This window comes from Crocodylus porosus, unplaced genomic scaffold (genome assembly GCF_001723895.1).
Source record: "Crocodylus porosus isolate Cpor-Errol unplaced genomic scaffold, CroPor_comp1, whole genome shotgun sequence".
Taxonomy (NCBI): Eukaryota; Metazoa; Chordata; order Crocodylia; family Crocodylidae; genus Crocodylus; species Crocodylus porosus.
The window spans coordinates 3,479,250-3,485,884 of NW_017728907.1; the positions used below are offsets into that span (position 1 = coordinate 3,479,250).

Sequence of the window (6,635 nt, forward strand, 5' to 3'; positions counted from 1 at the left end):
TTTTTTTTTTTTTTGCTTTTTTTAAATTGCCGGGATGCTGAGGCCAGGCAGGGCAGTCACTGGGGCCAGGACTGGAGATCAGGGAGCAGGGGCAATGTGAGGAGCTCTGCCACTTGGCCCCAGAGCCCCCACAGTTGCTGCTACTGCTGGTGAGTGTGAGTTCTCGAGTCCTGGACTGCTGGGGCTGGGCAAGAGGGCCATCAGGGGCAGGGCTGGGCAGAGGGAGGCAACTGGGGAGAAGGCGCTATGCAGCGGGCTCTGCCACAGCCTGTGCTACAGCCGGTGAGTGCAGGGCTTTTTTCCAGATCCCAAATGCCCTCCTGCCCTGATCCAGGTGCAGGAACAATGGCAGCCGTGTCATACAGATTCCTCCTTCCAGGGCCTACTCTGCCCGGCTATCTCCTCTCCTCCCACTGTACCCCCGTAGCAAGGAAAAGCACTGGAACCTATACACAGGCAGGAACAGAAGCAGTGGCAGAGCCCAGCTCCCCACACAGCTGCTCCCTAGAGCCTGCAGCTGGAGCAGCACAGGAAGGGCTCCCAGGCTCCCCTTGTGCCTGCATGAGCTGGGGATAGCAGTAGCAGAGAAGATGGGTTCCTCCCTCCAGCAACTGCTCCCAGTTAGTGGCAATCACAGCAGGGGAGCATCAGGCACAGAAATAGGAAACGTGCCTGCTGCCATTGCTGTCCCCACAACATGACATGCAGTTGCAGCAGACAGCTGGAGCAGTGGTTTTGCTCACTGGATCCGCCCCTACTTAACAACATCTAGTATATCTTTAATACCTCGCAGAACACAGCTTAATTTTGTTTTTGTTGATACACTACTGGCTGTCAACAACACTTTAAAGGTCTGATATTTACAAAAAGTAGTATAGTTATAATATTTAGGGTCACTGAATTCAGAAGAAGAATTGACACATGCAGAAAATTCATGAATTAACATCACTGTGAAAGGACATCTATGCACAGTTCTTTCAATCCAAGGGAATCTACCACTGGATTAGCACTGTACAATAAGCTGTACAATAAGAAATAAATGGAAGATCTAAAGCTTTTCATTTAATTTAAGGTTTTTAAGAATTACAAGAAAGAAGGAGCTCAGATTTATTTTACTCTTATGCATTACTCTGCCAAATTATTGTAAGATTCACTGGAACAAGAATCATAAGTTGTAAGGTGTGAAGTGTAAAAATTCATAAATTTGTCTGTATGATCTTGTGAAATGCATCTTTCACATTAGTTCTTCTCTGGGTTTTTTTTATTCAATACCTGAAAAACTCCAGATTAGAGTACCAGCTACATCTTGAACCCACCCCACTGCATCTGTGCAGTGACCATACATATGGAAAATAACATCATGCTCTGATCTGATCAAGCACTAATACTCAAGAATGACAAGGGGGCAGCATTAGTTTACGGTTTAATATTAATCTGTATTAGTTTGTATTCCAAGCTTTCAGATGCTTCTTGCCAATCAGTTGTGTGCTCAAACCCTCCCCATCTCCAAGTCTGTTCACCTGCTTCACTGTCCACCTTTCTTCTTAAATCACATCAGTTGTCTTGTTCTTTCACTCTCTTTCCCTTCAATATCCCCTTCCCACTTAATTTTTTTTATATCCATTTAGCTTCTCTTCTCCTAACTAAACTCAAGTGAACTGTTGTTCAGGAAAGGTGCAGGTTTCTTCCTTACTGCAGACTAACACGGTTACCCTTCTCTCCTAAAAACTAACACAACCACACTGTCTTTTTAGCTGTGCGTTCTCTTTTCCCTACTCTAGACTTGGAGCCTATTTAGATTTATTTTTTTCTTTTCTATGAGACCCTAGAAGTAGGTACTCTGTATTCTGCTTCAGTGGTACTTAAAGATTTACAAAAACATTACGAAGAATTTAAGAAAACCTACCTACTACTCAGTGGTATGATTTGAAGTTAAATACCTGCATAAAGTACAGGCAGTACATTTCGAGTTATAACGTTTCGCACTTGCGCTTATAAATTGAGTTACGTTTCACACTTACATTTATAAATTGATACCGTTTCAACTTTACAACGTAGAATGCCTGATCTGATGTGACACGATGCCAGTGAACAAGTTCAAGACTCCAGAAAAACCTGCAGCCAAGACTCCTGAGAAGACTTCAGCCCAGAACCCTTTAAAAAGTCCAACTAAGAGCCCTTCAAAAAGACCAGCAAAGTCACCTCAAAGAAGTCCTTTCAAATCAATATGATTGCTATTTACAATATAAATACATTAATGTAGCTATATTATGCATCTATAATTGACTGAGTACAAACTTCTTGGTTATTTTTGGTAAAAATAGGGTATTGGGCCTTGGTTCAGGAACCAATACCCCATTTATAACATTGCTTTCTATTGGACAATCGGTTCCAAAATTACGTTTTGACTTAAGGCGTGGTTTTCAGGAACGAATTGTGTCGCAAGTCCAAGAACTGCCTGTAGTTTCTTTCTTTTTTTTTAATGTCTGCAAGCACTCACCAACAAAAAACAAAGTAAGAAAGACGGGGGGGGGAGGGGGGGAAAAAATCACACTTTATTTTTAACTTGATGGGTTCTTGTGCCGAGCCCCATGCATGTCCAGAAGAGGCAGCAGGTTACTTCTGCCTGGCTTTGCAGTGTCTGTAAAGATCAGGTGCTTTGATGGGACTTTTTTGGCACTTTTATCTAACAGGTGATTGAATCAGCTTTAGCTACAAGTGCCAAAAAACCCCATCGAAGAGCCTGACCTTTACAGATGCTGCAGAGGTGGGTTGAGGGAACATGCTGCTGCTTCTGGTAAAGTCCCTTTTTGTTTGGTTTTTTAACATTTGCAAATGTGACTCTGTGGGTGCTGAGCACCCTCTAATTTTTTTCAGTGGGTGCTTGACCCACAAAGCACCTACAGAGTTGGTACCTACGGTACTTACAGATGAGGAAACTAATCACTTTCTTTTTAAACATGCAAACTTCCATCTATGGCCTTCTATCATAAATTGTACATATGCATCAAGAATTTTGAAAGAGTTTTATATTTATTAATGACAGATTGCAACACATTTCTGAAGTAAAATGTTAGTGTCCCTGCATTCTAATCAAAGTCTAAAATCCTGGACAAGTCTGTACTATTTATGAGAAACAGTTAGTCAGATCTGAAATGGCTATTAGCAAAGAAAGCATATTCTCTTTATCTGTTTGGGTTATTTTTTAAATGGACAATATTTACCCCTCCATCTTATAAAGGATAATCATACTATATATCTTTTAAGAATATGATTACTCGATTCTCTCTTTCTATACACAAGAGAGAAAGAAGCCTTCAATAGTTTATTTTCTCTAAGACATATGCACTGAAAGATGGAAATCAAAAGAAACACTACTGAAGATGCTTTCTCTGCAACTCTTTTGGTACGAACAATTTCCCAGAAAGAAATCTATAAGCAGTAGTCTAGTCAAGAAAGGGGCATATATGTTAAAAACAAAACAAAACAAAGCACCACACCTTTTTGGTGCAAATGCTACACATCTTTATTATTCATTCTAAAGCAGCCTAGTCCCTGACTCCAGAATAATTTCCCCAGGGGTGCAGTTTTACCCATGCAGACTCCACTGCAGTATCAGGGCCCTGATCATTAATTTAGGGTTGTATTTTCATTGTCCTTAGCAAGTCAGTTCTAAGATGAAAGGGAACTTTGAAAGATTACAATCCATGCATCTTTTTTTTTTTTTAATTCCCATAAAAATACAGATATGTAGGTTAAAAGACACTGACAATCACCTAGCCCTAAGAGGAAACATTATTCTATTGTAGCTAATGTGCATGAATACATATTAGAGCCTCAACAGAAGAGACAACTTTTCCAACAGCTAAGAACAGAAGAACTGTCATTTACTGGGTGAGACCACAGGTCCATCTTGCCCAATATCCTCTATCACACAGTGGCAGAGGGTGGATGCTGAAAGGGACGGTGAACTGAATAAAAAGGGCTTTTTTTCACCCCCCTATTTCACTCCCATTCCCATCTCCTGCATTTCAGGTCTAGGATGAAGGTTACAATGCATTTCATTATATCCATATCCCTGCAGTCTATGGTTCAACCCTTAGGCAGAGAATCCAGAGGCAAAGCAGGCGGCCTGCAGCTTGAGAGCCAGCCAGCCTGTTAGCCTTTCCCTTTGGCTATATTTTACAGCTGACAGGTGACCTCAGCAGATGCCCGCTGCTTACAAAAGCTTACGTTAGGCATCCCTGACTCAACTGGTCTATAACAGTCGTTCTGAACCTCTTTTGTACCAGGACCCGTTTGTAAACATCCATGGCCAGTCCCAACACATTAAATAGTTTAAGTAGAAAGCAGCCCTCTGACCCTGCTGCTGCCCCTCACACCCAACCTGCTGCCCCCAACCCCCAGGCCCAGCCCCGCACTATGTGGCACAGGGGCAGACCATATGCCCTCACCCAGATTTGTGCACTCACAGATGGCACAGAGCTGCAACCTTGCTGGACCGGCACAGACGGGAGCCACCGCTACAGCCCAGCCAGTGGAACTTGACATAGGAGGGGAGAGTGGGGCAGCAAGATTCACTGCTGCTGCTGGAACCCCTGTGCCAGCTGCGCCACCAGCAGCGCTTGGAGTAACAGAGTAATGGACAGGGATGGGAGCTGCCTTCACCTTTTCCTGCTGCCAGCTGCTCATGCGCTGTGCCAGGGCTTTGCCACCATGTCCCAGCCACGGCTGTACCAGTCATCAGGCTACAACTCTACCTGGGGGGAAGGGGAGTGGGGCAGAGGGCAGGCCTGTGTCTCCCACCCCCCTGGCACATTGTCTATGCCTCACAGACTTACTTACAGGGAGCTGCCTTCCACACTCCCTGGCTGCCACATCCACGCGTGCACACGCGCTTGCCTGTGGCACCCCCTCCCGCTCCCCCCAGCCCCAAGCAGCTCCTTGCGGGCTGGACCTCTGCCAGGGGAAATCCGCGTTTTTCTCCTTCAAAAGAAGAATCCATTTTTAAACTGCGCCAATCCATTTTTGTTTTAAAGTCTGTTCCCGACCCTTCCCTATATTCTTGCCACCTGCTTTTGGGTCACACCCCACAGGCTGAGAAACGCCAAGCTAGAAGGTGCCAACCTCCGCCGGGCCGATGACGACTCTCCGCGCTGTCAGCGCTGTCTGTGACAAGCTTTGTGTACACAACGACATATGCGCGGGGGGGGGGGACCCATGGAGCGCGCGGCCGCCAAGAACCCGCAGGAAATGGTGAGAGCCGCCCCGGTGTCAGCCACCGCCCCGGGCCTCCGGGGGACCCCGCCAGCGGGGGTGGGGAGCAGGTCTCCGCGCCGCCGCGCTTGGGAGCTCCTGAGGGGAACGAGCCGGGCCTCCAGGGCCCCCGGGCGCGGCAGGAGGGACGAGGGCCGGGGCCGGCCGCGCCTTTGTGTCAGCGCTGGAGACACAAAGGGAAGCGCCTGCGTCGCCGAGGATGCGGGGAACCGGCCCCGATACGACGGGCGGGGGCAGCGGGATCCCGCCCCCCGGGACTCACCTGCGCAGGGCCCCGGCGGTCCCAGCCCTCGCGGCAGCAAAATGGCGGCGGGCTCCGGCCCGGCGGAGCGCGACTCGCGGCCAGCGTCGGCCTCGGTGCCTGGCTCCAGCCCCGGCCCCGGCCTCAGCCCCAGCCCCAACCGATCAGCTCGGCTCCGCGGACTGCGGTTGTCAAGCGACTCCGCCAATCGCAGCGCTGCCCCGCTGCTCCGCCGGCCCCGCCCCTCCCATCCAGTCCCCGCGCCAGGGCGGGGGGGCGAGGTCGTTGCAGCCGCTCGAGGGCCAAGGCACCCGCCCGTGGGGACGCGGGGCGGCGGTGGGTGCCCTCGGGGGCGCCGCTCGCTGCACTAGGGCTTCCCAGGACGCTGGCGGGGAGGATGTGCTGCCTCTCCCCGCCTTAGCTGGGGGCAAATCCCCAGGCGCGCTTGCAGCCCCGGCGCTGGTCCCGGCCGGGGTGAATGAAGCTGCCCCCTTGGCCTGTCACGACCCCGGTCCCCTGAGGCTCCCGGCTGGCGACCCCGTCTGGCCAGGCTAGGCGAGCCCGGGATTTTTGTTTTCCTGCCCTCTTGCAGCGAATCTGTTTTCTGGCTGCCCAGAGGCTCGGGGGAGCTGGAGCCCGCTGGAGCTCTCGGAGGGAGCCAAATACACTTCTGTGTGATGGCAGTGTTCAGAGACAGCTCTTTGTCAGTGCTTTGTGGCATAGGCAACACGTAGAGGAGGCATGTGCCCCTGCCAAGATTGGCTGCTGCCACCACCTTCTGTGGGCAGTTGCCACCAGCCCCCCCACCCTCGCTGCCACCAGCGTCTGCAGGCAGTCCCCATTCACCACCCCATCAACATGTTGCACTGCTGGCATCTGCAGGTGGTCCCTGCTCGCCCTCAATGCCACCTACAAACTGTGCCCTCCCCAGTCTCAGGAAACACCAGTCATTCATGCTTTGTGGAAAGGTGAAGGAATCGGTATGTTCCGAGTGTACGTAATATATAACGGCAAATTGTACATCACCAAAGATTTCCAGGATTTAGATATTATTGTGACGTTGGCATAAACCGGTTGGCAACTACCTCTGCCTTTGTTTAGCCATAGCAGCGTAGTG

At 49.6% G+C, this 6,635-nt stretch overlaps 1 protein-coding gene across 2 annotated transcripts in view; it reads right to left on the reverse strand.

Annotated features, from left to right (window-relative positions):
* Positions 1 to 5,743, reverse strand: part of WDR47 (WD repeat domain 47) — a 63,191-nt gene extending 57,448 nt beyond the window's left edge. The window contains exon 1 of one of the 2 annotated variants that reach the window (XM_019530675.1): positions 5,540 to 5,743. The gene's annotated coding sequence lies outside the window, so the exon portion shown is untranslated. The remainder of the gene's footprint in view (positions 1 to 5,539) is intronic. The other variant, XM_019530674.1, reaches the window with a different exon arrangement.
* Positions 5,744 to 6,635: the final 892 nt, after the last annotated feature.